A 15276-nucleotide genomic window follows, 5' to 3' on the forward strand; every position below is an offset into this window, starting at 1 on the left:
AGTCAATATAATTAAGTATATAAATATATTATAAAATAAAAAAAAAATAAAAAGTGCCTGCAGTAGTATATACCCTCGAACAATTCTTGTCAGGTGCACCTGTATACAAAAAATTAGACAACGCCATAATTTGAAACAAGAAATGCCAATTCCACCCGGTATCCTTCGGCTAAGGGCGGGCTCCTAATGAAAATCCAAGAAATAACTAAATAATATCTAAAAACTAACTTAAAATTAAATAACAAAATTTTTAACTGGAGCTACTCCTAACTAGTACACCACGGCTCGGAGTCTTTGCCACTCTACCCGGAAAGGCCAAACGCCTTCAAATGGTCAGTGGCCTCTGCAGCCAATAAACCACACACATACACTATATAAAACACACATGAGCCGGGGAGATATAGGTATTGAACCGGCTCAACTAGACCGAACATATACAATGAATAATATTTCAGACAATTAATATTTTTTTTGCAGAGAAGACAAATTACGCACCCAATCGTGTGAATTATTCTCGATGAACCAAGATGACTTTAGTGCTGAAGAATGACAGTACCAGTAACCGTACGCAGGTACACCAGTATATCAGTCTAGAGTCCACTACCCAATCGTGTGAATTATTCTCGATGAACCAAGATAACTTTAGTGCTGAAGAATGATAGTACCAGTAACCGTACGCAGGTACACCAGTATATCAGTCTAGAGTCCACTACCCAATCGTGTGAATTATTCTCGATGAACCAAGATGACTTTAGTGCTGAAGAATGATAGTACCAGTAACCGTACGCAGGTACACCAGTATATCAGTCTAGAGTCCACTACCCAATCGTGTGAATTATTCTCGATGAACCAAGATGACTTTAGTGCTGAAGAATGATAGTACCAGTAACCGTACGCAGGTACACCAGTATATCAGTCTAGAGTCCACTACCCAATCGTGTGAATTATTCTCGATGAACCAAGATAACTTTAGTGCTGAAGAATGATAGTACCAGTAACCGTACGCAGGTACACCACTATATCAGTCTAGAGTCCACTACCCAATCGTGTGAATTATTCTCGATGAACCAAGATGACTTTAGTGCTGAAGAATGACAGTACCAGTAACCGTACGCAGGTACACCAGTATATCAGTCTAGAGTCCACTACCCAATCGTGTGAATTATTCTCGATGAACCAAGATGACTTTAGTGCTGAAGAATGATAGTACCAGTAACCGTACGCAGGTACACCAGTATATCAGTCTAGAGTCCACTACCCAATCGTGTGAATTATTCTCGATGAACCAAGATGACTTTAGTGCTGAAGAATGATAGTACCAGTAACCGTACGCAGGTACACCAGTATATCAGTCTAGAGTCCACTACCCAATCGTGTGAATTATTCTCGATGAACCAAGATGACTTTAGTGCTGAAGAATGATAGTACCAGTAACCGTACGCAGGTACACCAGTATATCAGTCTAGAGTCCACTACCCAATCGTGTGAATTATTCTCGATGAACCAAGATGACTTTAATAATAATAATAATAATAATAATGTTTTATTCGTTCAAATTGCCAATACAATTGAACACATCAAAGTAAGAATAAATATATAACAAGGAAAATACAGTTTTCATGTCTTGTATAAAGTCCTTATTATAAAAGCCTTTTGTTACAAAGTACTCTCTTAAAAGTCTTTTAAAAGTATAAGCACCTGTTTTCTTTTTTTATGTTTGATGGCAGCCTGTTTTGTTATATACTACAGTACATATGTACTGTGGCCCTTTTTGAAAAAATGCAGTCGAATGTTGCCGCACTGTCAGTCGCTGCGCGCCCCTCGTTGAATACGAGTGGCAAGCCGTGCCAGCAGTAAACAGAGTGGGATTATTTCTAACAAACATGCAGCACTCATACCCCACCAGACCAGCCAACGTCATTATGTTTAATTCTCTAAACACCAACTGACAAGACTCCCTTCTGGTCATTTTCAACATTGCTCTTATACACCATTTTTGAATTTTGAAAACTCTTTGAAAATTTTTGTTACTTGACATACCCCAAAAAATAATTCCATACCTTAAAAATAGATTCAACATAGGAGAAATATACAGCGAGAAGGACTCGGATGCTGCATACTGAGCAAGGCGGCCGAGAGCCATAGCAGACTGGGCGGAGCCTTTTGCAGATGGCATCTACATGAGATTCCCAGTTGAGATGGGCGTCCAAATACAACCCAAGAAATTTTGTGACAGAAAAATGTTGCAATGAGTTGTTGTTGTAGGTGAGTCCACTGCCTGGGAATATGTGACTATTGGGTGCTTTAAGTATTGTGAAACGTATATAAAGCCTGTCTTGATTGGATTGAGAACAAGCCCATTTTTGAAAAAAACCATTCAGAAGCTTGAGCGAGGCTATTGTTGGCAGCATCAAACTGCTGCTGACGCAGTAGACTCTGATGTTTGTAAAGTGCAGTCGTCGGCGTACATGATAATCTTACTATGGTTGATGTTTTTGGGAAGATCATTTATGTAGATGACAAAACAGTATTGGTCCCAAAATAGAGCCCTGTGGTACGCCGCACTTAATGACTCCCTCATTTGAATGGTGAATTACCTGTATTTGTGGATATTTCTACGACTTGTTTTCTGTCTTTTAAATAGGAGGCAAATAATTGAAGCGCAACACCTCGAATGCCATATGCCTCAAGTTTACTCAGCAGAACGTCATGCCTGACACAGTCAAACGCCCTGCTGAGATCGCAGAAGATGCCTATCGAGTACAGCTTGTGGTCAAGAGAAGTTTGTAATGGAATTAATGAAATTAAAAATTGCAGAAGACGTAGATTTACCTTTGAGGAAAACCGTGTTGGTGCGGACTAAACATATTTTGTTGCTGAAAGAATTGGATAAGTTTATTACACATAATAGTTTCAATGATTTTTGAAAATGCCGATAGGATACTGAATTGGTCTGTAATTTTCTATCTGATATTTTAGAGCCTGATTTAAATATCGGTATGAGTTTGCTTATTTTATATACAGATGGAAAAAATGCCATGGGTTAAGCTGGAGTTTACCAAATGAGTGAAAACAATAGAAATGAACGGAAAACACCTTTTTATAATACCAACACGGATACCATCCATCCCAGTTGAAAACGCGTGCTCCTCAGGCCGCCTCACAACATCCCACACCTCAGAGACTGACACCTCACTGATGAACATGCTGCCAAACCGGGCTGGGGGTACAAGCACCGCAGGCTCGGATGGGTGTGGAATGCTGGTCACCATGTCCGCGGCTACTACTGAAAAATAACTATTAAAAGTGCTCGCTAACAAGCTGCCATCAATTATTTTCGATCCATTTACAAAAAGTTCATATTTAAATTTTATTTTTTGCTTTACATCTCATAGGTACTGTGTCATTAACAACATTCACATAGCTTTAGACTTGTTGTCTGAGGTCATAATTTGTTCATCGTAAAAACTTAGCTTTTGTATTCTTTACAAGACCATTATACTTACTCCTAGCATCCTCAACAAACATTCTCAGGTACTAAATTCCTAGGAAGTGACTTAAGATAGTTAAGATTAAGATTAGCCTCTCTTACTTCTCTAGTTATCCAGTTCAAGCTAGTTTTTTTCCTAAGATTAACCTTTTTACTAACCACTGGAAAGGCTAAGTTATAGAAATAATTAAATGTATTAGTAAACATTTCAAATTTTTCGTTCGTTAAACTACAGTTATATACATCATTCCAAGTTTCTGAGTTTAAAAGTGTTTCAAAATATTTCCAGTTGTTGTCAGAAAAAATATCGCTTACTTATTGTTACTTAATGTTTCGGGTACTAATTTTTTACTGGAGTTAACAAAAATGTATAACTTGAGCATCATGGTCAGAAAAAACTGTCCTTATAACATGTGACTTAATAATATTTTGTACTGGCAAGTCGGTATAATTATATTGTCAATTAGTGTAGCACTATGAGAAGTTATTCTAGTGGGTTCCTTTATAACAGTGTTATAATAGTTTAAATCTAGTAAGTCAACTAAGTTTTGTCTTTTGTTACAAGTCTTATCTAAAAAATTTATATTGAAGTCCCCACATATTGTGGTGTGGTACGATGTCTTATGAGCGAAAGAAAAAATATCATTTAGAATGGTTAAGAAGACATCAAAATTTCCATTAGGTGGCCTGTAAATTACTATTAAATTCATTTTAATTTTCGAAATGGAGATTCCTGTACACTCAATGTCCATTTCAGATGAGAGCTCATTTATGTTTTGTAGTGTTTTTGTGTCGTAAAAATTCTTAGAAAATATCGCAACACCACCATGTATATGGGACTTCCGAGTAGTTGCAGATGATTGAGAATAGCCATTAAAATAAACACAATGACTATTGAGTTCATTTTGCCAAGTTTCAGATATGCAAAAGAAATCAGGTTGATGTTTGGTTTAAAAATACATTAATGATGTCAACTTTGTTATTAACACTTTGAGCATTGAGATGGATGATTTGTATATCATCAGTCAAATTGTTGGAAGTAGCAGTCTGACATATGGAGTTATCATCACCTTTACTACTATAACAGTTGCCTAAATTTGTATCAACGTCATATTTACAAAGCAGATATCGCTTCTTTGTCGTTAACCTTTAGTTTAAATGTGAGACACTAAGTTTAGAGACATTATTGTAATACCCTGTAGGCTGAGGCGTGGGTGTAATCTGTAAAAATTTGTTACATTTACCACTGTTTTGCAACCACCCCGCAATCTTTGAACAGATCACACTCTTTCCCTGACTATTCATATGCATACCATTCCTTACAAAATGGCTTCTGTTCAAAGAGTGATTTAAAAGAAAATACTTAGTGTCAGAAAACATACAGAAATTTAGTAAAAACTTATTGGTAAGCATAATTTCGTTTAATCTATGGATAGGAATGTTGTACAAAAAGTGGGGACCTCTGTCACAATCACTGTTGCTTTACATAGTTTTTTTATAACAGACAACAGATTTGTTACAGATACACAATGATTATGGACTAGTGTCATTTGTGCCACCTACAATTACAACGTGGTCTCTGTCATTTAAATTTTAGTAAAACAGTTTGTAGTTGGCTTAACACATAAAATATACTCCTACCAGGATAACAGTACTCCTGTACCATTAACTCGGGTAAAAGTTTTTGCAAAGTAGGTTGTAGCCCTTTACAGTGGCTATCTCCGATGACTATCAGTTTACTCTTATCATTAAATTACTTCCTTATCTACGTTACTATTATTGTTAACATGTGATATTGAGTGAACACATTCTTATCATTGAGTATTCCACGATTACTTAAACTACTATTTACAATAATTTCAGAGTTTGTGTTATTTAAAAACAGATTTTAGATTTGATTTAAGGTTGAGAATTTCATTATATATTTGCATAACAGAAAAGCTTTTCTGAAACAGCGTACCAGAGAAAGGAACATTTTGCTCAATCGAGGAAAATAAAGTCTTAATGTTTTGTAGAAACAAATACACCACATTCCACGCTGAACTTCTGTTGCAGACACCCGATTTCTCGTACAGCAGGGACAGGGCTGCCCGAGGGAACTTAGCCTGTTGGCAAGCTCCACTGCGTGAGCCGCATTCATTCCCGCGATAGAGTCCAGGTGATAAAAGGGTGTTCACACTACGCTGGTACAGAAGCAAAGTCCAATGTGTACCCGTTTTCATAACCGCATCCATTATTCACCGGAGAAACCACCCATTCATAGTCTTGAATTTTCAGGTCACTTTTTAATTGTGACAGATTGGTCGGTTTCCGTTAGCCTGGTTAGGTGACTATGAGCCGGGCTCAGGAGGAGAACACCAGGTGGAGGGGAGAGTATGTTCTCAAAATACAACTGTATGTCACTATCTTCAAGTTGAAAGTATTTTTTGGGGGGCGATTTGTCATCGTCTGGGTTCAATAATGAAGTCTGTTTACCACGTTTTTATCTTTTTATTTTTCCTTTTCGCTTTCACTTTCTTAGTAAAGACTAAGTTTGTCCTCGGTATATATTTGGTACTGTCATTAGCTGAAATTGCTTTTAAATCTGTTTCTATCTTATTGTTCAAATACATGCTCATCATGATCCATTTGTTCCTCCTCGGTGTGCATCAGTTTGAACAGCTGCTGAAGTTGTTGCTACTACAGCAGTCTGAAACCGAAGTTGAGATTTCTCAGATTTCTTAAGGCACGTGCAGACACCTCTGTCCTCAAGCTCTTTGTTGAGTGATTGAACATGATCAACGAGGCAACTTTGCTGGTATTCAAGCTGCCTTATTCGTGCCAATAGCTCATCCTTTGATTTTAAATGATCATCATCCGTTTGGGAGGCTCCGTCGATCATTTTTGGTTTAAACAAAGATTGAGAGAGTAAGGGGTGATACAGGAAAATTACCATTCTGGACAGGTGTTGATACTTGTGATCTAACACCTACTACTTTTGATGATGGTGAAGGCGTTTGAAATGTACGGTAAGTTACAGGGTGGCTTCCTGAATGTTTATCATTCGTCACAATTAGATTTAATTTGTCGGCATCAGTTTTAACTGCTGCTCACGCATGTTTTTCCCAAACATTGCCATGTAATACTTCCATCCTTTAAGGTCTCTTTCTCCCTAAATTTGTTGTCACCGTAACTATACACTGCTTGCCTTGTCTAGTTTGAGTGACTGTGAAATTCATTATAACTTTAATTATGAAGAATAATGAATAGTACAAGAGTTATTAAATATTATAAATGTATGATTACTATATATGCAATAACCGCAATTACTCATAAAAAATGTTTCTCCCCTCCAGGAAAATAAAATAACTAAAACAAACGATTTAAAATAAATATAGATCTCATTTAAGTTCTGCAAAAAGTTGTATATACTGAGGTTGGATTCTTTTTAGTGCTGAAGAATGATAGTACCAGTAACCGTACGCAGGTACACCAGTATATCAGTCTAGAGTCCACTACCCAATCGTGTGAATTATTCTCGATGAACCAAGATGACTTTAGTGCTGAAGAATGATAGTACCAGTAACCGTACGCAGGTACACCAGTATATCAGTCTAGAGTCCACTACCCAATCGTGTGAATTATTCTCGATGAACCAAGATGACTTTAGTGCTGAAGAATGATAGTACCAGTAACCGTACGCAGGTACACCAGTATATCAGTCTAGAGTCCACTACCCAATCGTGTGAATTATTCTCGATGAACCAAGATGACTTTAGTGCTGAAGAATGATAGTACCAGTAACCGTACGCAGGTACACCAGTATATCAGTCTAGAGTCCACTACCCAATCGTGTGAATTATTCTCGATGAACCAAGATGACTTTAGTGCTGAAGAATGATAGTACCAGTAACCGTACGCAGGTACACCAGTATATCAGTCTAGAGTCCACTACCCAATCGTGTGAATTATTCTCGATGAACCAAGATGACTTTAGTGCTGAAGAATGATAGTACCAGTAACCGTACGCAGGTACACCAGTATATCAGTCTAGAGTCCACTACCCAATCGTGTGAATTATTCTCGATGAACCAAGATGACTTTAGTGCTGAAGAATGATAGTACCAGTAACCGTACGCAGGTACACCAGTATATCAGTCTAGAGTCCACTACCCAATCAGTGACATGCCAGATGGAATTACACGTATTTATAGTAAATACTTTCCAAATTAAAGATCGTTGAAAGTGAGTTACAAATGATGCCATAGTGTTTACTGTCAGCTAAAGACTAATAATATTAATATGTTAGTTACTATAAACTTAAGAAATCTGTTTATACCTTGGTAATTTTTGTTTATAAAATACAAATGATATATTTCTTTTTAAATATAAAAAATTGAGAACTAACAACTATAAACTAACAAATTTTATAGACGTTCCAAGTTCTGAAAAACTTACATTTTTAATTTAATATTATACACTTGATAATTCTGGATATATTATACCTAAGAGATATGACTTTAGAACCCGTTAGTCTTAAACTGTGAGATTCATAACGAAGGAGTATTTCTCGTACAATACTTTCTTATCAAATGGTGTTACAAACCAGAACGCCATGAATATTTAAATACTTTAGATATTATGATTGTCCTAAAACATATGTATATTATGATACATGATTGATGATATTATGATTGTCCTTAGGATCTCTTAATGTATGTGTGTGAACTGTTGAATTTGTAAAATGAACAATTTAAATGTGTTTTAGAACATGGAAATACCTTCCAATGATCATTAATCTCTCTCATTACTGTTCATAGGAATGTTTAGGAATACATCCGATCTAAAATTGAAACCTGCTTGGAATTTTATATTTACTCTCGTTATTTTGTTACATAAATGATGGAAACAGTTAGTAGACCATATATTTGTAAGAGATGTCATTTAATTTTCCATGCAAGCGCTTCGTAGCTTTGAGGTCAATCGTGCTCATATACCGCTATATATCGTAATAATCTTATAAATTCTAAAGTGCATTTCTTTCTTTCAGGAATAAACTATTCAACGACTGTACTGAAATATTACTTGGAAATTCATAGGGTTAATAATTTGAATACAGGCATATTCTTCAAAAGTTCCTCCTCAATACGCCTCAGTAGTCTCTAAAATATATAAAAAGCAATATTGATCTCTAAGTTTGTAAAAATTTACAGCGTTTTAAATGTAATGAACTGTTGACAGCACAAACAAATGAATAATTTGTTTAACCACTATTTTAGTGTTAATATTTATTTATGTATCTAAATTGTACTGATACTCAATAACGGTTGACATTTTACATTTAAAAGTTCTTTAATTATTCGGTTGAAGTTCGACATAGAGACTGAAACATTTTTTACATTATAGTTTTATTATTCAAGTGTTTATTAGTAGTGTAATTCAAATTAAAACAAAAAAAACAAAAATAACCTATATTTTCCCCAAATTTAGCCATTGACATCGATATGTGGCCCATTGTAATGTAATACATTGAATATATATGAACAGAATGTCAGATAATCAAATTTGGTTCGGTTCCTTGATATTGTAATGGGGCATGTTTACACTAACATGCTTCAACTAACCATTCGTTTGTTGATTACAGACTGAAAACATTATAAGTGATTACTCAAATGTTCAAGAAAGTGTCGAAGGTTTCCTCCCCTAAAATGGAAGTATATTCAGTTTTTCAATACTAGACTTTTCAGTCTTAAAGGATGTATGAATAATTTATTCATCGTGGCAACAGGGCAAACTTAACTTTAGTACTACAAATAACTTAGACCGAAATAGGACTGAAAGAGATGCAATTAGACCTTTTGTGACAGGAACAGATTTCTGAGACCTATATATGTAAAAGTCTCTATGATCGGGAGAATAATTAAACTCAAATTCGACACCGTAATTAAATTTAAGCGTAAATTAATTTAAACGGCCTGAAGTAGACTCTTTTTAGCCGAAGTAGCTTTTCAAGCATAAAAAGATACAGAACTCACGTTCTTATTTTATATAAAGATAGATGATAAAAGCATAAATATGTTTAATTTATAAATATTTGTAAACGTTCTTTATTTCGGTACATAAAATAAGAGATTAAATTTTCCAAAAGTGGAAACATGTTATTGCTCGTTGTGGCTATGGGTAAATGTTTCTGTTCCTTGTGACGTTACAACTAAGAGTCCGCAGTGCCGCAGAGATTTCTTTTAACTAGGAAAACAGTGTAAAATTAAACAATACTCTTTAGGATATAATGTGTGTTTCAAAGTGTTAATTAGATTACGTGGGGTATTAAATAGTGTTCACTGCTTTCTGTCCTTTAGCATGTTTCTCATGTAGATTTTAAACAATTATTTATATTTTAATGTAGCACGTTTACTTTATTGATTTGCACGTGGACTGTACAATAAAAACCACATTAATGAAAATCTAATTCCATTATCTTTACATCAAGGATACACTTTCACTTCTTCATCATAGTGAGAATTACTATTATTTTTTTAACATTACTCTTGTGTCTGCTACATATTTAATGGGAAATATACCTTATATTTAAATTATATGAAATTACTGAAATTTTCCCGGAGAAAATGTAAAGCTTGTACTGCAATCTTCCGCAGAAATTCCAGAGCATGTACTTAAATTCAACTATAATTTAAGGGAATAAAAAATTTATGAAAAACTTATACGCTTATGTATGTTAATATAGTGCAATAGTTTAGCGGGAAGACGCAAATCGTGTAACAGGTCAGAACAACAACAACGATACGATGAAGAGACTCGAAGTCTTTACTGAGAGTAATCAATTAATTGGAAAGTTCACTGTTTGGGCATTTCATTAACTAACTTTAGTTTAAATAGATACGACAATTTAAATAGACGGCTACACTGGCAGCCATCTTGATTTAAACCAAATGGTGTTAAATTCCTAACACTTTAACACCCTTATATTCTTGACAACATATAGGTATCTCGTTTTGAAGATTTAATTACTATGTCAAATTAATTACCCTTACAAAGTCAAATCCCCATGTCGCTGTCATGCGTGTGTTTTGTTTCTCATAAAGGACATGACTACATCAGGCCACGCCCCCCAGCTGCTAATCGCTTAGAATAATCCTTTTGAAATACAGCTGTTCTATGTAACCTTAACGATCTTCATATACACAATATTATTTTGTACAACTGTTACTATGAGTTTATAATTTTATAAAACATTATTTAGTTGTCCTTCAGTTTTAAGAACTGACTAGGAACAGCTAGGATAATACAGGAATTTTCTAGATTCAAAACTAAAGGAGTGTATATTACTGAAATCCATCCTAGAAGATTCTTTCCAAGAATTATCATTTGGAATATCTGACTGTTTAACCTTATAGGGTCACTTTATCCCTCTCTACGTTATTTTAATTCTCTTCTATTTGTATTTCCCTGATATTTTTATGTCAGACAAAAATCTTTTTGAACCTTTCCGTAAGCGTTGTGTACGCTATATCAACCAACTGTATATCAAGTGAATAAAGTCAGGCTTTGCAAGCCTTGTTTAAAGAGGTCAAAATGTCTTCGCATCTGCAGAGATAATCTATCTATGGCATTGTTTTTCTAACCAACAAGGACTATATTTATAATAATCCAAAACTCTTGTAGCCTGTGATACGATCCTAGTAACGGCAAAGGCTAATTACTCATGATTACCTCCTTGTGTCTTGGATCAGACACTTCTAAGGCTTTACTATTGGATACTTGTTCCAGTTGTACTAGCTCTACTTACAGTGAGTTAGCCTAACCCTTCTTCAGGAGTGTGAACAATCAAACTGCTCTTTCCAGGTTGAGAGTTTTTAGAAGTGTCCCTGATTAGTTTATTATTTATTATAAAAATTATCAGAATTAATATTTGCTCTTCAATTTTTCGCATGGGGAATGCAAATTTCCAAACTCTTAAAATCACATTTGCGATTTCCAGAATTACGGTTTATGTGTTTGTCTCAATATCTTCGGCCTGGCGACCTTATACGACCTTGAAAACTGAACCTATTCAGTTACCTTTAAACCACATACACAATTACAGGTGTGCAAATTTGACATTGGCCCTTCAAAAATGTTGTTACATTAGATTAATCCACTGCTTAATTGTTGCTTATTGATTGGGCAAAACTAACAAAAATGTTTGTTTTATGAGCTTCCACAAGGTTAGGGCCTGAATTAACAAGGAATTTGTCACTAAAACACGTCTTAAATAACCCAGATTGCAATGTAGAAGATTGACACAAAATTTCACAGTAACACACCATAAGAAAGCCAGTGGGTACTCGGCTACTCAATCTGTCCACATATTAATATATGTAGCCTCACTTTGTTTACTCGTTTTTACACAATGCCACTCAATTTTTCATTATTCGGTTTTTCTCAATTTAATTATCATAAGTCTAGGGTCTGAGTCATTCATTAAAAGAGACTTGTAGATGTAGCCATTCATGAAGTCTCCACAAAAGTATGTTTAAATGTCTCTTTAGTCATAGATATTTTATTTAGTGGGCAAATAAATGGCTGAAAAATACAAAAATGAAACAGTCTTTTGCAAAGTTTATTATTTAAAAAAAGTATATTTTGATGTGATCAAACATATTAAATCACCGTAGTGTAAAGCGGGTTATGAGTTGTATAAAGCTTTGACTAAACTTAGTTGTATTTTCAGTACAGTACAGTATTTTTGTGAAGCTCTCAATCCATTTAGGAAAAGACATTTTAATGATTGACCAGTTTTGAAGTGATATAATTATATATTATTAAGTATTTTGGCTAATGTGTGGTATCAATATGATCAGCGTTTTAATCATTGATAATGCTTGCTCACAGTTATTGTGTGACTTAATCGGTGTTTAAAAAAATATTTTTGCAGCTGCTTTACAAGCAAATAAAAAACAAACATTATTAAGCTTCATTTTTTAATTAAATCAACCGAATTTATACAAGTACTGCTTGTAAATTTTTTTAAATATACCACTAGTTTCACCTCTGATATTAAAATCTCTACTGTTTGAACAGTATAAAACCTAAAGGAAGCTCTCTTTCTCTTGCCGACGTCAGGTATGAGGAATGTCCTAACAATCACAAACTGCTGGAGCTCGGCTGGAATGTGTACATATTACGTCTGACAACTTCGACTGGAGTAACTTCACCACTCCTCAAACTTCTAGATAGGAACTGGAACTATTTCAAACTTCCTAGTCCAAAAATGTTATTATAAACATTTTTACACAGATGTTCATTTCAATAGTTAGAAATAATAAAGTGACGTTAAAAGTTTAATTGAGTTTTAAAACAGACTTAAAAGAGTAATGTCTTTTCTCTCAAATGCCAATAGATTCTTATTTTATTTCAGAGTGTAATAAAATTACTAAAATGTAATGGATATTTAATAAAAAAAATTGTGTCTATAAATTATTCGCTGAAAAACATAGAGTGGTATATTATAAAAAGCAATCAGGCATTAGACATTTTACAACTATCCAGTTCAAATATTAAAAGGTAATTCCTTACTTAAATTTAATTTTGTAGAAAAATTATTTAACAAAATTGTTATTCACTAAATTTAAATATATATATATATTTTATTCTATTACTCAAGTAAAAAAATTGAAACTTTTTAGAAATATATATTAAATTATTTTGTGAGAGGTGGGCAGTTTTGAACAATGATGCATGGATGTAGCTATTTAACAAGATTTAACAGAATTTTATTTAAATCGTTTCGTTATCCATCTGTGTGGTAACCGAAGATAGAAAGGCCCTTGAGACTTAAAAGTCGGTAAATTTGTTCCTCTTTATATAATAAACAACGAAGAGAGTTTAATCTATAGGATGAATCTTGATATAAATATGCTTTAGAATTCAAACAATACAAACTTCTTCCTTTGCCTTACTAATGAACACTTTACTTTTTAAGATCTAATGTGTAAGGAGTTGTATAACTTCTTGTTTATTTAATAACTGTAGATTGAATTGGTACACACTTGAGTCTTGTGCCATATATGTAATTCATTATTCAATAAATTAATTATTTTTTATATCAATTTTTTTCAAATTTGACCTATTTATTATTTGGTCCAAAGAGAAAGGCACAGCCCGTCTGTCTGATAACTCTTAATGGAGTATCATGTATCTAGTTTATATTACAAGTGATTAATAACTTAATACAGTTGAAAGAAATAGGAAACTAGGTATAAGCATTGGAACTAAGATAGGAGCACTGGCATTTGCGGCTGACGTGGTGTTAGTTTCCAATGACAGAGATGAACTGATGGAGATGACAGGAATATTAATAGACAAAACCCGGTCAATAGGACTAGAAATTAACGACGCTAAGACAAAGTTGATTTATTTTAGACGAGGAAATAACGATAGAGAAGATTTGGAAATACTGAACCATAAATTCGAACAGGTTGAAAGATTCAAATAACTCTTAATGGAGTATCATGTATCTAGTTTAATTCAAAGAGTAATGAACTAATAGAAATCCAAAATAGAATAAATTTGGCAAATAGAAGCATGTACGCATTATTTAAATCAAAATTACTGTCTTACAAAACAAAATTAAGAATATATAAGACTGTTATAAGACCAGTTCTTCCCTATGGAGCAGAGATATGGATTATAGATAAACAGGCAGAAAAGAGATTGGTTACATTCAAGAATAAAATTTTGAGGAAAATTTTCGGACCTATTAGAGATGGAGATGGATGGAGAATCAGACACAACCAAGAAATCAGAGAGATGTTCCAATCTCCAGACGTTGTAGGAGAAGCAAGGAGCAAGAGACTTCGGTGGGCAGGCCATGTGATGAGGAGGGAGGATGATAAATTGATTAAAGAGGTTTGGAAACACAATCCAGTTGGAAGAAGACCTCGAGGTAGACCCAAAAATCGCTGGGAGGACCAGGTGGAGAAGGACTTGCGGAAATTGAGAGCGGGTCAGGGGGATTGTGAAGACAGGGAGAGATGGAGGCAGCTGGTTGGTGAGGCCAAATACCACCTAGGGTATCCATGGCCATGGGAGTAAGAGTAAGAGTAAGTAATAACTTAATAACTCTTTTTTGAAAATCATCATACTCAATTATTTAGTTAGCTCTATTACCTCTCCATTCCAAACTTGACTTTCAGTTTACTTCTCTTTGCAAATGTGGCAAAAACAGTTATTAATTTTTTACAATTCTGGATTGAGTCTGACTGTTTTAAAAATTCCTACACTGAAGACGTGCCAATCAAATGAAGCTGGCTATCCCTTCTAAAATACATCATGAAGCATGCAAAGAGTTTTTATTCGAACCGAAGTAGCATTTTGAGGCCAGTGTTGCTTTTACAGCATTTTTCATTTTTAATTAATGATATACTAAATTATATACATATGTTACATATTTTGATTATTAAACGTAATAAGAAAAGCCATATTCATTAATTGACAAACAGTCAGGCCCGTAGCTAGGCTGGGGCAACCGGGGCATTGCCCCGGGGCCCCCGGCCAGGGGGGGCCCCCAAATGAAGGTGGAAAAATTGAAAATGAAATTAAAGTTTATGTGAAATTTATTGATTACTGTAGGGTCGTAGGGATATTTCATCGAATCATCAAAATGTCTTTATAAAAAAATATTTAAATAGCTTTTCAATATAAAATAATGGACAGATATTGTTCTCACAGAGATTTCGTAACAAAAATAGACAGACTATCAATCAGCCTGTCATTTGTTACGCAATTAAAGAAATGCAGTTTGCACT

Source organism: Homalodisca vitripennis, chromosome 6, assembly GCF_021130785.1.
Source record: "Homalodisca vitripennis isolate AUS2020 chromosome 6, UT_GWSS_2.1, whole genome shotgun sequence".
NCBI lineage: Eukaryota > Metazoa > Arthropoda > Insecta > Hemiptera > Cicadellidae > Homalodisca > Homalodisca vitripennis.